Consider the following 13920-nt stretch of genomic DNA (forward strand, 5'->3'; position numbering starts at 1 on the left):
GTAGATTGTTATAATTGTTCTGTTTTGTATTAGTTATTGTTGTTCCTCTCTTTTTTCACATTTTTCTTTTTTATTTTTCTATTTATTTATTTATTTATTTTGAGATGGAGTCTCGCTCTGTCACCCAGGCTGGAATGCAATGGCACGATCTCAGCTCACTGCAACCTCCACCTCCCAGGTTCAAGCGATTCTCCAGCCTCAGCCTCCCAGGTAGCTGGGATTATAGGCGCCCACCACCACGCCCAGCTAATTTTTTAAATCGCTTTTTCTTTATTTTAATTTGCATTTATATTTGTTTATTCCTAATGTTCTTAATCTCTTACTAGGCCTAATTTATATATTAAACCTTATCATAGAGATGTATGTACCATATAGGAAAAAACATAGCATAGTATCCCTCAGTATCCATGGGGAGATTGTTCCAGGACCTCCTTTAGTCTAAGACAAGTCCCCCCTCTCTTATACCAAAATCCTTGGATGCTCAATCCTCAAATGCTACATAAAATGGTGCAGTGTTTGCATTTAACTTATGCACATCATCCCATACACTTTAAACCATCTCTAGATTACTTATAATACCTAATAGAATGTAAATGCTATATAAATAGTTGTAATACTATATTGCTTAGGAAATAATGACAGGAAAAATTCAAAAATTTTGAATTGTAGTCAGTGCAGATGCAAATTTTTCTCATATTTTCGATACACGGTGGGTTGGATCTATGGGTTCTGCCCCCATGGATAAAGAGGGCTGACTGTATCTATAGCTTTGATATGTCTATGGTTTCAGGTATCCACTGGGGATCTTGGAAGTTGAAAGGTCTCCCCACTAGATAAGGGGGGCTACTGTACCAGTAACTCCTGAAGGTAGGGGTACACATGAGGCTGAACACAGTAGAATTGATTGAAAGTCTATATAAAGGCCAGGCGCAGTGGCTCCCACGCCTGTAATCCCAGCACTTTGGGAGGTCGAGGCGCGTGGATCGCCTGAGGTCAGGAATTTGAAACCAGCCTGGCCAACATGGTGAAACCCCATCTCTACTTAAAATACAAAAAATTAACTGGGCGTGGTGGTACGCACCTGTAATCCCAGCTACTCGGGAGGCGGAGGCAGGAGAATTGCTTGAACCCGGGAGTCAGAGGTTGCAGTGAGTAGAGATCGTGCCATTGCACTCCAGACTGGGAGACAAGAGCAAGACTTTGTCCCAAAAAAAAAAAAAAGAAAGAAAGAAAGTATATATAAAAAGCAAAAGAGCCTCATATTCCTTTGTCATCCATTCAGTGGGGCAGTTCTCCTCCCCTCCTGCAGAAGACTGGAAGTTTATTATCTGACAGCAGAGGGATGCTGGACTTGGGACATCAGGCAAATGTGCCCTATGGAACAAAAGAAAATGTAACAAAAGCAACACACTGAATGGTGACTCCTCAGTCCTCTTCAAATACTGCCAATAATGCTGACGGTTGGGCATCTACACCCAAAACAGGCAATTAGAAGGTTGATCTCTGAAGAAACCAAGCATCCCAACAGAAAAGACCTAGAAATATTGACCGTGGGAGGAACCATATCCATTATCAATTGACCAGATCTCTGCTCATCACATTGAAAAAACCCACAAACAGTCCTGATTATCTTTTTTGGTGCCTCATTCTTAAATAAAGTCAAGGACCAGGGGCCGGGCGCAGTGGCTCATGCCTGTAATCCCAGCACTTTGGGAGGCTGAGGCAGGTGGATTATTTGAGGTCAGAAGTTCGAGACTTTGAGACCAGCCTGGCCAACATGGTGAAACCCCGTCTCTACTAAAAATACAAAATTAGCTGGGCGCGGTGGCGCATGCCTGTAATCCCAGCTACTAGGGGGCTAGGGCAGGAGAATTGTTTGAACTTAGGGGGCAGAGTGCAGTGAGCCAAGATCGTGCCATTGCACTCCAGCCTGGCGACAGAGCCAGTCTCAAAAACAAAAAACAAAAAAAGTCAAGGATCAACAGATATTTAAAAAGAGGGACTCAGAGAGAACAGGAATAATGAAGAAACAGACTTTTTAGACTATATTTACTATGTTCAGAAATACTAGAGAAGATTAGCATCATTGAAACACGAGCAGGATGTTTTCTGAAAGCAACAAAGAACAAGACGGAAAAGGTTCAATAGTAAAAAAAATGTTTTGTTTTTTTTTTTGTTGTTGTCGTTGTTTTTTGAGACGGAGTCTCGCTCTGTCGCCCAGGCTGGAGTGCAGTGGCCGGATCTCAGCTCACTGCAAGCTCCGCCTCCCGGGTTCACGCCATTCTCCTGCCTCAGCCTCCCAAGTAGCTGGGACTACAGGCGCCGCCATCACGCCCGGCTAATTTTTTTGTATTTTTTTAGTAGAGTCGGGGTTTCACCGTGTTAGCCAGGATGGTCTCGATCTCCTGACCTCGTGATCCGCCCGTCTCGGCTTCCCAAAGTGCTGGGATTACAGGCTTCAGCCAGCGCGCCCAGCCAAAAATGTTTTAATTCAATAGAAGAGGTGGAAATCTCCAAGAAAGTGGTAAAAAAAAAAAAAAAAAAAAAAAAAAAAAAAAAAAAGAGAGAGATGAAGATTAGAAGAGACAATGACAATATAAGAAGGTTTTTTTTGTTTTTTTTGTTTTGTTTTGTTTTAACTGAGTCTCTTTCTGTCGCCCAGGCTGGAGTGCAGTGGCACTATCTCAGCTCACTGCAATCTCCACCTCCTGGGTTCAAACGATTCTCCTGCCTCAGCGTCCCCGAGTAGCTGGGATTACAGGGGCCCACCATCGTGCCTGGCTAATTTTTGTATTTTTTGTAGAGATGGGGTTTCACCATGTTGGCCAGGCTGATCTTGAACTGACCTCGTGATCCACCCACCCCAGCCTCCCAGAGTGCTGGGATTACAGGCATGAGCCACCATGCCCGGCCAATGTAGAAACTATTAATCAGATGTTTAAGTCACTGTATTTGGGGGAGGTTTGTTACAGAGCTTAGCCTATACTTTCACTAACAAACATACATTCAAAACTTTGAGGGAAGTTTATTTCCCATCCAGGATTCTAGTCTCAGGCAAATTACCAGTCAAGTTTAAGTTGAATAGACACAGTTTCAAATATGCAAATGTCAAAAAATGTAGCTCTTAAGCACTCCTTCTCAGCAAATGACTGGAGCAAAGACTAATGTCACGTGCATGTGTATGTATGCTAGGTGCACAGTAACCAAGATATATGCCCAGGCACACTGGCTCACACCTATAATCCCAGCACTGTGGGAGGCCAAGGTAGGAGGATCACTTGAGGCCAGGAGTTCAAGACCAGCCTGACCAACATAGGCTGACTTTGTCTCTACGAAAAATAAAAATAATAATAATAATAATAATTAGCCTGGCATGGTGGTGAGAGCCTGTAGTCCCAGCAACTCGTGAGGCTGAGGTGGGAGGATCAGTTGAGCCTAGGATTTCAAGGCCATTCATGAAGAAACTAAAGAAGGAATAAATGAAGTTTATCCCTTCATTTGTTAAACAGATAAATAACATCTACCACTTAGGGTTTTGTAGGATTCAATTGAACACATTACTTTTCTTGCTTCCATCGAAACCATTCACACACACACACACACACACAGCCCTGATTGTAGCCAATTGTTCTTGAGGATAGGAAGGCAATGTATGAATCTTAAGAGAGTCAATCTGCATTTTTCAGTTTACAGACACTGGTGGAGAAGACAGTGAAACCCGAGAACTTGACCTTGGAAAATCATTTATTTATGTTAAGAAGTAGATGGCCCGTTATTATTTACGAAATACCTTGAAGACATTTTGGTTTTGGAAAGAGGGCTGACAGAGCAGGGCTCGGAAAGGAGCACTGAGAGATAAGGAAAGGAGCACTGAGAGCTCGGAAAGGAGCACTGAGAAACAATGAGAGATAAGTTGTTTTACATAATGAAAGAATACAGACTTCACCTGATTATACTAAACAGAACCGAGAGAAAGTAAGATTTTCCACAACAAGGCACTCAGTGATGGCGATGGAGGCGCTGTGGATCAAGTCAGCCAGAGAGAAATTTCTGGGGGCTGGAACGGTTACAAAACAATGTTAAGAATACAGCCAGGTGTGATGCCACACCCCTGTGATCCCAGCTACTTGGGAGGCTGAGGCAGGAAGATGGCTTGAGGCCAGGATTTCAAGGCCAGCCTGGGCAATGTGGCGAGATGCTGTCTCTGAAAAGAAAAGAAAGAAAGAAAGAAAAGAATGTTAGGAAGATAGATGGCTAATATCAAGCTTTACAGCTGATCCTGTCCTTATTTAAAATTCTAATAGGGCCGGGCGCGGTGGCTCAAGCCTGTAATCCCAGCACTTTGGGAGGCCAAGACGGGCGGATCACGAGGTCAGGAGATCGAGACCATCCTGGCTAACACGGTGAAACCCCGTCTCTACTAAAAAAATACAAAAAACTAGCCGGGCGAGGCGGCGGGCGCCTGTAGTCCCAGCTACTCGGGAGGCTGAGGCAGGAGAATGGCGTGAACCCGGGAGGCGGAGCTTGCAGTGAGCAGAGATCCGGCCACTGCACTCCAGCCTGGATGACAGAGCGAGACTCCGTCTCAAAAAAAAAAAAAAAAAAAAAAAAAACAAAAAAATTCTAATAGTTTGTTCACTATGGATTTCTTCCATTCATTTGGGTGTTTTAAATATTGCATTAAATTGTTATTTATTTTGAGCACTGAGTTTTTGGTGCCCCCTTAAATATGGCACTCAAGGAGAGTGCCTCGCTGGCTTCACGCTGGTCCCTGCCCTTCTAAACCTTCAGGAGAAGTCTGTGACATGGACCAGCTCTGTGTTGATGACAGCTGCCAAACAGGGTTCAGTTCAGGGTGGAACAAAGCAGGCAAGACATGAAAATTCTCTATAAATCAGTGAGAGCAATTTGAACAATGGAGGATTACAAGGTAAACCTTAGAGCAAAGAGAAAAGTAAACAGATCATGGAATAGTGACGGGGTGTTGCTGGGGATCCCAGAGAAGAGGTGAAGTTTTGCTGTCCCCTGTGCCCACTGTTGGACCCTAAAGCTCAGCTGTTCGTTTAGCTGAGCTTCTTCCAGATAGAATGAGAAATTCAAAATACCCCAGCTGGGCTTCCAGCTGGGTCCTGAAAGGAGAGTCTGAGGGTTGGGTGCTGGGTCCCTGAGGAACAGTCTAGCAGTCGGGGCTTGAAGTGGGGAGCCAGGATGGGCCTTCCAACCTCTTTACAGGAATGTTAGAGGCTGGGCGCAGTGGCTCACACCTGTAATCCCAGCACTTTGAAAGGCTGAGGCAGGTGGATCACTTGAGGTCTGGAGTTCGAGACCAGCCTGGCCAACATGGTGAAATCCCGACTCTACTAAAAATACAAAAATTAGCTGGGCGTGGTGGTGCATGCCTGTAATCCCAGCTACTCAGGAGGCTGAGGCAGAACAATCGCTTGAGCCTGGGAGGCGGAGGTTGCGGTGAGCCGAGATCGCACTACTGCACTCCAGTCTGGGTGACACAGTGAGACCCTGTCTCAAAAAAAAAAAAAAAAAAAAAAATAGAAATGTCGAGTAGAGCCAGTTCCAGAATAAGTGAATGCAAGGCGTTCAGAGATGCCATTCAGCGCACAGTATGTGTAGGATGGCTGTTTTGACATCATGTTTGCTTAAAATACAAATTGATAACAAATAAGAATGGTGCTCATGTTCATCCCTGCTCCACCACTGATGTCTGGGGAGATAAGAACAAGGAAGCGGCTCCTGTCGGCCTCTATGAGGCAAAGCCTCGGGGTACCTGTTCCACCCCTTGATGTTCTGATGGGTCCAATGTTTTATTTTTCCAGTGTCAGCAATCAAGCAGTGAGTACTACTAGAGGAATCATACCCTTGACTGGGCACGGTGGCTCGTGCCTGTAATCCCAGCACTTTGGGAGGCTGAGGTGGGCAGATTACCCGAGGTCAGGAGTTCGAGACCAGCCTAACCAACATGGGGAAACCCCATCTCTACTAAAAACACAAAATTAGCTGGGCATGGTGGTGCACGCCTGTAATCCCAGCTACTCGGGAGACTGAGGCAGAAGAATCGCTTGAACCCGGGAGGTGGAGGTTGCAGAGAGCCGAGATCGCACCACTGCATTCCAGCCTGGGCTCAAAACTCTCTCAAAAAAAAAAAAAAAAAAAAAAAAGAAAGAAAAGAAAAGAAAAAAAGAAAGAAAGAAATCACACCCTTGAACAAACAGGTAAATTCATGATCAACAACTTTGGCCTAGTGTCTCAGCCATGCCAAGCACTCCTCTCCCAGTCCCTCATTCCGCTCTCTCACTTATGCCCTCAGAGTCTATTCAGACTTTCTCCACTCTCCTTCTATCTCTGAAATGCCCCTACAACTCCCTTGACCCTCAGAAGCCAGATCCTTGTCAACCACTTCACAGAGAAAATGCAACTCACCAGATGGGGTATTTTCCCACACGTCATTTTCAAGTTCATTTGCTGCCAATTCCATTTGTTTTGATTTGTTTTCTATCACAAAGGAAGAATTGTCTCTCTTGCTTCAGGCCATGTTCCTCTACTTTTTTCCATCATTGCCTCCTTACAGAGCCTCTAAGACTTTTTTTATTTTTTATTTATTTATGTATTTTTTTTTTTTTGAGACAGAGTTTCGCTCTTGTTACCTGGGCTAGAATGCAATGGCACGATCTCAGCTCACCGCAACCTTCGCCCCCCAGGTTCAAGTGATTCTCCTGCCTCAGCCTCCCAAGTAGCTGGGATTTCAGGCATGCGCCACCACGCCTGACTAATTTTGTATTTTTAGTAGAGATAGGGTTTCTCCATGTTGGCCAGGCTGGTCTCGAACTCCCAACCTCAGGTGATCTGCCCGCCTCAGCTTCCCAAAGTGCTGGGAATTACAGGTGTGAGCCACCTCGCCTGGCCCTAAAACATTTTTTCCTAATTGCTCCCCCCTCCCACTACCTTGTGAAATTTTAACCCCTTAATACATGTTTGTGTACTCTGACCCTTTCAAGGACCACAAATCATTGCAATATCCAAGATGTGGTTGCCCGCTCTGAGAAAGCACGATCTATCTACGGCCATAGCACCCTGAACGCCATCCAGTCTCGTCGGATCTCAGATGCTAAGCAGGGTCAGGCCTGGTTAGTACTTGGATGGGAAAATGCAGATATAAGGCCAGTTCCTCCACCCATTCTCCAGATTTTGCCTCCTCCCTCGGGGTCTTCCCCTCATCACTTACACCCAAGGCCTCCAGCATCCTAACCTGTCCCTCTCACTAGCTCTACTGATTACCCATCTCCAGCTCTGGCCTTCTGTCTGTTCCCTTCACAGCCTATTTCTCAAAAGGCAGGCTGCCCTCCAAAATGCACTCTGCCTCCATCTCTCCACTGAATCTATTCTCTGTTATGTCACGAACACACTCTGTGGCCCACACACGCACACACACTCTTTCAGCCAACATTCTCCTGTAACAGCACATTACCAGCCCTTGCCTAGGACATAGCAATACTGAATGATGTCTTTCACCAGAACTGTTTATAACCAGCTGAAGCCTTTTTCCCAGCTTTACTGAGGTATGACTGACAAACAAAAGTTGGCTATTTTAGGGTGTATGATGTGATGTTTACTATATGTCTACATTTTGAAATGATTGCCACAATCAAGCTAGTTAATATATCCATCACCTCACATAGTTACCTTTTTTTTCAAGGTAACTAACTGTATTTTCAAAGTACTGAAAATACTTCAGCAAATTTCCAGTATACAATACATTAACTATAGTTAATAATATTATATTATTAAAATATTATTAACTATAGTTAATAATATTATATTATTAACTATAGTCACTGCTGTGGTTGGGATATGGTTTGTTTGTCCCCATCAAATGTCATGTTGAAATTTAATCCCCAACTGGGAGCGGTGGCTCACGCCTGTAATCCCAGCACTTTGGGAGGCTGAGGTGGGCAGATTGCTTGAGCCAAGGCATTAGAGACCAGCCTCGGCAACATGGTGAAACCCTGTCTCTACAAAAAAAAAAAAAAAAAAAAAAATTAGCCAGGCATGGTGGCACATACCTGTAGTCTCAGTTACTAGAGAGGCTGAGGTGGGAGGATCGCTTGAGTCCGGGGAAGTCGAGGTTGCAGTGACCTGAGACTGCACCACTGCACTCCAGCCTGGGCAACAGAGTGAGACCCTATCTCAAAAAAAAAAAAAAAAAAAAAGGAAATGTAATCCGCAGTGTAGCAGTGTTGGGAGGTGGGGCCTAGTGAGAGGTGTTTGGGCCATGGGGGTGGATCCCTCATGAATGGCCTGGTGCCCTTCTCACAGTAGTGAGTTCTCACTCTCATGAGCCTGGATGGATTCTTGGGGCAATGAATTCAATCCCATGACAGTGTGTTGTTATAAAGCCAGGCTGCCCCTTGGGTTCGGTTCCTCTTCACAGGTGCTCATTTCCCCTTTGACCTTTTCCACCATGTTTCAACTCATCACAAAAGCCTTCACCAGCCAGGTGCAGTGGCTCATGCCTGTAATCTCAGCACTTTGGGAGGCCAAAGTGGGTGGATAACGACATCAAGAGATCGAGACCATGCTGGCCAATATGGTGAAACCTGGTATCTACTAAAAATACAAAAATTAGCTGGGCGTCGTGGCACGCGCCTGTAGTCCCAGCTACTTGGGAGGCTGAGGCAGGCAAATTGCTTGAACCCAGGACGTGGAGGTTGCAGAGGGTCGAGATGGCGCCACTGCACTCCAGCCTGGCAACAGAGCAAGACTCCATCTCAAAAAAAAAAAAAAAAAGAAAGTGAGATAGCATTATTACTAATATGGAGAAAGCTTTAGTGGTTCGGATAGATTAAACAATCCACAACATTCCCTTAAACCAAGCCTAATCCAGAACAAGGCTCAAACTTTCTGCAAGTCTTCAAGTCTGTGAAGGGTGAGAGAGGTGAGGAAGCTGCAGGAAGCTAGCAGAGTTGACTCGTGAGATTTAAGGAAATTAGCCTTCTCCATAACATCAAAGTGCAAGGTGAAGCAGCAAGTGCTGATGGAGAAGCTGTAGCAAGTTCTCCAGAAGATAATTGAAGAAGGTGGCTACACTAAACAACAGATTTTCACTGCAGTTTAAAGTCTTATATTGGAAGAAGATACCATCTAGGACTTTCATAGCTAGAGAGGAAAAGTCAATACCTGCCTTCAAAACTTCAAAGGGAGGCCGGGTGCAGTGGCTCATGCCTATAAGTTTAAAGTCTCATATTGGAAGAAGATGCCATCTAGGACTTTCATAGCTAGAGAGGAGAAGTCAATACCTGCCTTCAAAATTTCAAAGGGAGGCTGGATGTGGTGGCTCACGCCTGTAACCCCAGCACTTTGGGAGGCCGAGGGGGTGGATCACAAGGTCAAGAGTTCGAGACCAGCCTGGCCAACATGGTGAAACCCCATCTCTACTAAATATACAAAAATTAGCCGTGCATGGTGGCACATGCCTGTAGTCCCAGCTGCTCGGGAGACTGAGGCAGGACAATCGCTTGAACCCGGGAGGCGGAGGTTGCAGTGAGCCGAGATCATGCCACTGCACTCCGGCCTGGGCGACAGAGCGAGACTCTGTCTCAAAAACAACACAAAAAAAAAACTTCAAAGGGCAAGCTGAGTCTCACGAGAAGCTAATGCAGCTGGTGACTTTAAGTTGAAGCCAGTGCCCATTTATCATTCTGAAAATCCGAAGGCCCTTGAGAATTTGCCTAAATCTACTCTGCCTGTGTCTTGACATGGAACAACAAAGCCTGGATGACACATCTGCTTACATCATGATTTACTAAATATTTTAAACCCATTGTTCATACCTACTGCTCACAAAAAAGATTCCTTTCAAAATATGACTACTCATTTGGAATGCACCTGTCACCCAAGAGCTCTGATGGAGATGTACAGGGAGATTAATGCTGTTTTCGTGACTGCTAACACATCATTCATTCTGCAGCCCATGGATCAAGAAGTAATTTTGACCTTCACATGTAATCATTTCAAAAAAACAGGGCTGAGGCGGGCGTATCACCTGAGGTCAGGAGTTTGAGACCAGCCTGATCAACATGGTGAAACCCTGTCTCTACTAAAATTACAAAAATTAGCTGGATATGATGGTGGCGGGCACCTGTAATCCCAGCTACTCGGGAGGCTGAGGCAGGAGAATCGCTTGAACCCGGGAGGTGGAGGTTGCAGTGAGCCGAGATCGCGCCACTGTGTTCCAGCCTGGGCAACAAGAGCGAAAACTACGTCACACACACACACACACACACACACAAACCTGACTGCAGTTTGAGCCACACTGGCAGAGGAGAAAGGAAAAGGATGAAACTATTCTTGTGTAGAAAAACTCTTTAGCAAGTCTTTTTGGCTCTGAAATGTAAGGTCTACCCCCATCACCCACATCCCCTGGGCCATAGACTAATGGAAGAAGCTTTGATCAAGAAGGTAAATTGGTTGGGCGCGGTGGCTCATGCCTGTAATCCCAGCACTTTGGGAGGATGAGGTGTGCAGATCACTTGAGGCCAGGAGTTTGAGACCAGCCTGGCCAACATGGCAAAAACCTCTCTTTATTTAAAATATATATATATATACACCAAAAATTAGCTGGGCATGGTGGCGGGCGCCTGTAATCCTAGCTACTCAGGAGGCTGAGGCAGGAGAATCGCTTGAACCCAGGAGGTGGAGGTTATAGTGAGCCAAGATCATGCCACTGCACTCCAGCCTGAGCAACAGAGTGAGACTCTGTCTCAAAAAATAATAATAAGTTAAATTCTTCTGTAGAGAGGTAATGGGAATACGGGAGTTGGCTACTGGCATAGACAGCAGGGAATCACGAGTTTGAAAGCAGAAAATTTACATTTGGCATGCACGTGTGCCCATGTGGGCTTTCCTACTGCAAAGGGCGCTGACAAAATAAAGCCCCTGGTCCTTGCTATATCATAAATAAGCAAAATGGTAGTTGTCAGGGACAAATAACAATTTAAAAATAAAATGGCCAGGTGTGGTGGGTCACCCCTGTAGTCCCAGCACTTTGGGAGGGAGGCCAAGGCTGGTGGATCACTTGAGCCCAGGAGTTTGAGACCAGCTTGGGCAACATGGCAAAACCCCATCTCTACAAAAAATACAAAAATTAGTCGGGCATGGTGCCGCGGGCCTGTAGTCCCAGCTACTGGGGAGGATGAGGCAGTATAATCACCTGAGCCTGGGAGATCGAGGTTGCAGTGAGCTATGATGGCACCATTGCCCTCCAGTCTGAGTGACAGAGTGAAACCTTGTCTCAAAAAAAAAAAAAAAAAGCCTCCTAGTCAGTTTGGGCTATTATAACTAAATACCAGCCAGGCACAGTGGCTACGCCTGTAATCCCAGCACTTTGGGAGGCCAAGGTGAGGGAATCACCTGAGGTCAGGAGTTGGAGACCAGCCTGGCCAACATGGTGAAACCCCGTCTCTACCAAAAATACAAAAATTAGCCAGATGTAGTGGTGCCCACCTGTAGTCCCAGCTACTCAGGAGACTGAGACAAGAGAATTGCTTGAAACCGGGAGGTAGAGACTGCAGTGGGCCAAGGTTGTGCCATTGCGCTCCAGTCTGGGCAACAGAGCAAGACTCCATCTCAAAAAAAAAAAAAAATTAAAGGCTTAGTTCTCCCTGTTGAAAATAAGGGAAGAGACTTCTCCACCCTCTCTTTTCTTGGAAAATTTGCTTTAGAAAACTTGTAAATTTTTTTTTTTTTTTTTTTTTTTTTTTTTTTTTTTTTGAGATGGAGTCTCGCTCTTGTCGCCCAGACTGGAGTACAGTGGCACAATCTTGGCTCACTGCAACCTCCACCTCCCAGGTTCAAGCGATTTTCCTACCTCAGCCTCCCAAGTTGGTGGGGTTACAGGCATCTGCCACCACACCTGGCTAATATTTTTTATTTTTAGTAGAGACGGGGTTTCCCCATGTTGGCCAGACTGGTCTCAAACTCCTGACCTCAGGTGATCCACCCATCTCAGCCTCCCAAAGTGCTGGGATTACAGGCGTGAGCCACCACACCCGGCAAGAAAACTTGTAAGTTATTTTCTGTCTCTTCAAAATGTGTATAAATCTTTTCAGAAGCCACACAGCCCTTTGCCAGCTCTACCACTCAGGAATGTCTTTCACAAAGACCTGGGAGCCATCTCCTTGAAATGTAAACACCAAGAAAGATGGAGCCTTCATTTCCCAGTTTCTGTGGGAGGGTAGGACTAACTTAGATGGACACTTTGCTTAAGCTGCAAAACTATCTGCTGTCATAAAAATCTGAAAAGCTGGCTGGGCACGGTGGCTCATGCCTGTAATCCCAGCACTTTGGGAAGCCGAGGCGGGTGGATCACCTGAGGTCAGGAGTTTGAGGTCAGGAGCCTGGCCAACATGGCAAAACCCCATCTCTACTAAAAATACAAAAACTAGCTAGGCTTGGTGGCTCACACTTGTAATCCCAGCTACTCAGGAAGCTGAGGCCGGAGAATCGCTTGAACCTGGGAGGTGGAGGTTGTACTGAGTTGAGATCACGCCACTGCACTCCAGCCTGGGCAACAGAGTGAGACTCCATCTTAAAAAAAAAAAAAAGTGAGAGAGAGAGAAGTTTTCCTTCTGATTAAGCCAATTAGCTAACATAGATGGTCATCACAATTGTCAGATGCCTCTAGACCGCACTATATGTGACAAATGGTGGTATCAAGTCCTCCTAAGGATTAGTTTTTCTTGAGAACACGTATGTAATGGGCCGAAACTGCTTGGCTAGATAAGAGTGAGACTTCCTTCTGCCTCTGCAGTCTCTTAGCAACTGCCTGTGGTGTGCATCACATTCTGGCTTAATGTTTATTCAATAATAAAACTGTTTTCTTTCTTCACTACTTTCGTGGAGAGGTTTTTTCTGGGTTGGGAGAACATTGTGCTTCTAATTATATTCTCCCAACACAGCACATGTGCTTAAAAGGGAAACAAAAGGGGGAGGGGGAAGGGTCTAGAGTGGTAAGAGCTCTAGTGAGAGGCTAGGCCTAGAGAGGGACATGGAGAAACAGCATGGGAAGAGGAACGGTAGAGGAGCAATGCTAACATGCGCTTGTAAATAATAAAATCATAGCAGCTAATACATAGAGGGACTATGCGCCACGCACTGTTCTCACTGTTTAGCCATATTCACTTATTTAGCATTTGCAGTAGCTTGAATCTGTTCTCTCAATTATTCATTCCCTCTCTCTGCACATGGCCGTAGAGTACACTGGAGTGGGCAGAAAAGGAGTCACAAAACAGCAGAGAAACAGTGCTTTTGGAAGTAGGTAAGAGACAAACTCTTTTCTAGGCAAAAGTAACCCACGAAAATGGGTGTGGAAAGGCCAGATCCTACTATTAGGCAGGATGGGAATTTAAGCCATTTTATTTGGATATTACAGAATAGGGTGACCTCAGAAAACTAGAAGAACTGGGGACCAGCAAATGGCGGACCTGAAGTCCTGAGCACAGAGAATGTAGGCCAGAGTGGACCTAGAAGACAAGAAAGGGAATCGAATCCAGTAAGGGGCAGACACTTCTGGGAGGTCTGGAGGCTGGAAGGCGGGGCTGAAACTCCCACTCACTTACCTCTACCAACGACTAGGGCACCAAGTCATTTTTGAGGACTGGCTCAAGAAAGCAGTTTACCTTACACTGGCCCAGCCCAGGCCACCAGACACATCCGCGGAGAGCCAAATGCATATCATCACTTGGATCAAGATCTAGACAGAGACCTGTGCAGCAGGCTTCATCTGACTGATTCCTGGACGGCAGACAAAGCCTGAGCTCCGAATCATCCTTCAATGTTTACAAACGCCCTAAACAGCAGTTGGCCAATTGCTGTTCCTGGATTTCCAGGAGACCTGAGACCCACGAAGGA

At 45.6% G+C, this 13920-nt stretch overlaps 1 long non-coding RNA gene across 9 annotated transcripts in view; it reads right to left on the bottom strand.

Moving 5' to 3' along the window:
* Nucleotides 1-13920, bottom strand: part of LOC119620247 (uncharacterized) — a 63892-nt gene that overhangs the window by 33264 nt on the left and 16708 nt on the right. For 3 of the 9 annotated variants that reach the window (XR_012088738.1, XR_012088732.1, XR_012088740.1), the window contains exon 4: nt 1082-1198. The exons of 1 other annotated variant lie outside the window; for it this stretch is intronic. This is a non-coding gene — a long non-coding RNA (uncharacterized lncRNA). Of the gene's footprint in view, nt 1-1081; nt 1199-3726; nt 4205-8075; nt 8195-13920 lie in introns of those variants that run through there. 5 more of the 9 variants (XR_012088739.1, XR_005236730.2, XR_005236732.2 and 2 more) reach the window with 2 other exon arrangements.

Source organism: Chlorocebus sabaeus, chromosome 16, assembly GCF_047675955.1.
Source record: "Chlorocebus sabaeus isolate Y175 chromosome 16, mChlSab1.0.hap1, whole genome shotgun sequence".
NCBI classification, from domain to species: Eukaryota; Metazoa; Chordata; class Mammalia; order Primates; family Cercopithecidae; genus Chlorocebus; species Chlorocebus sabaeus.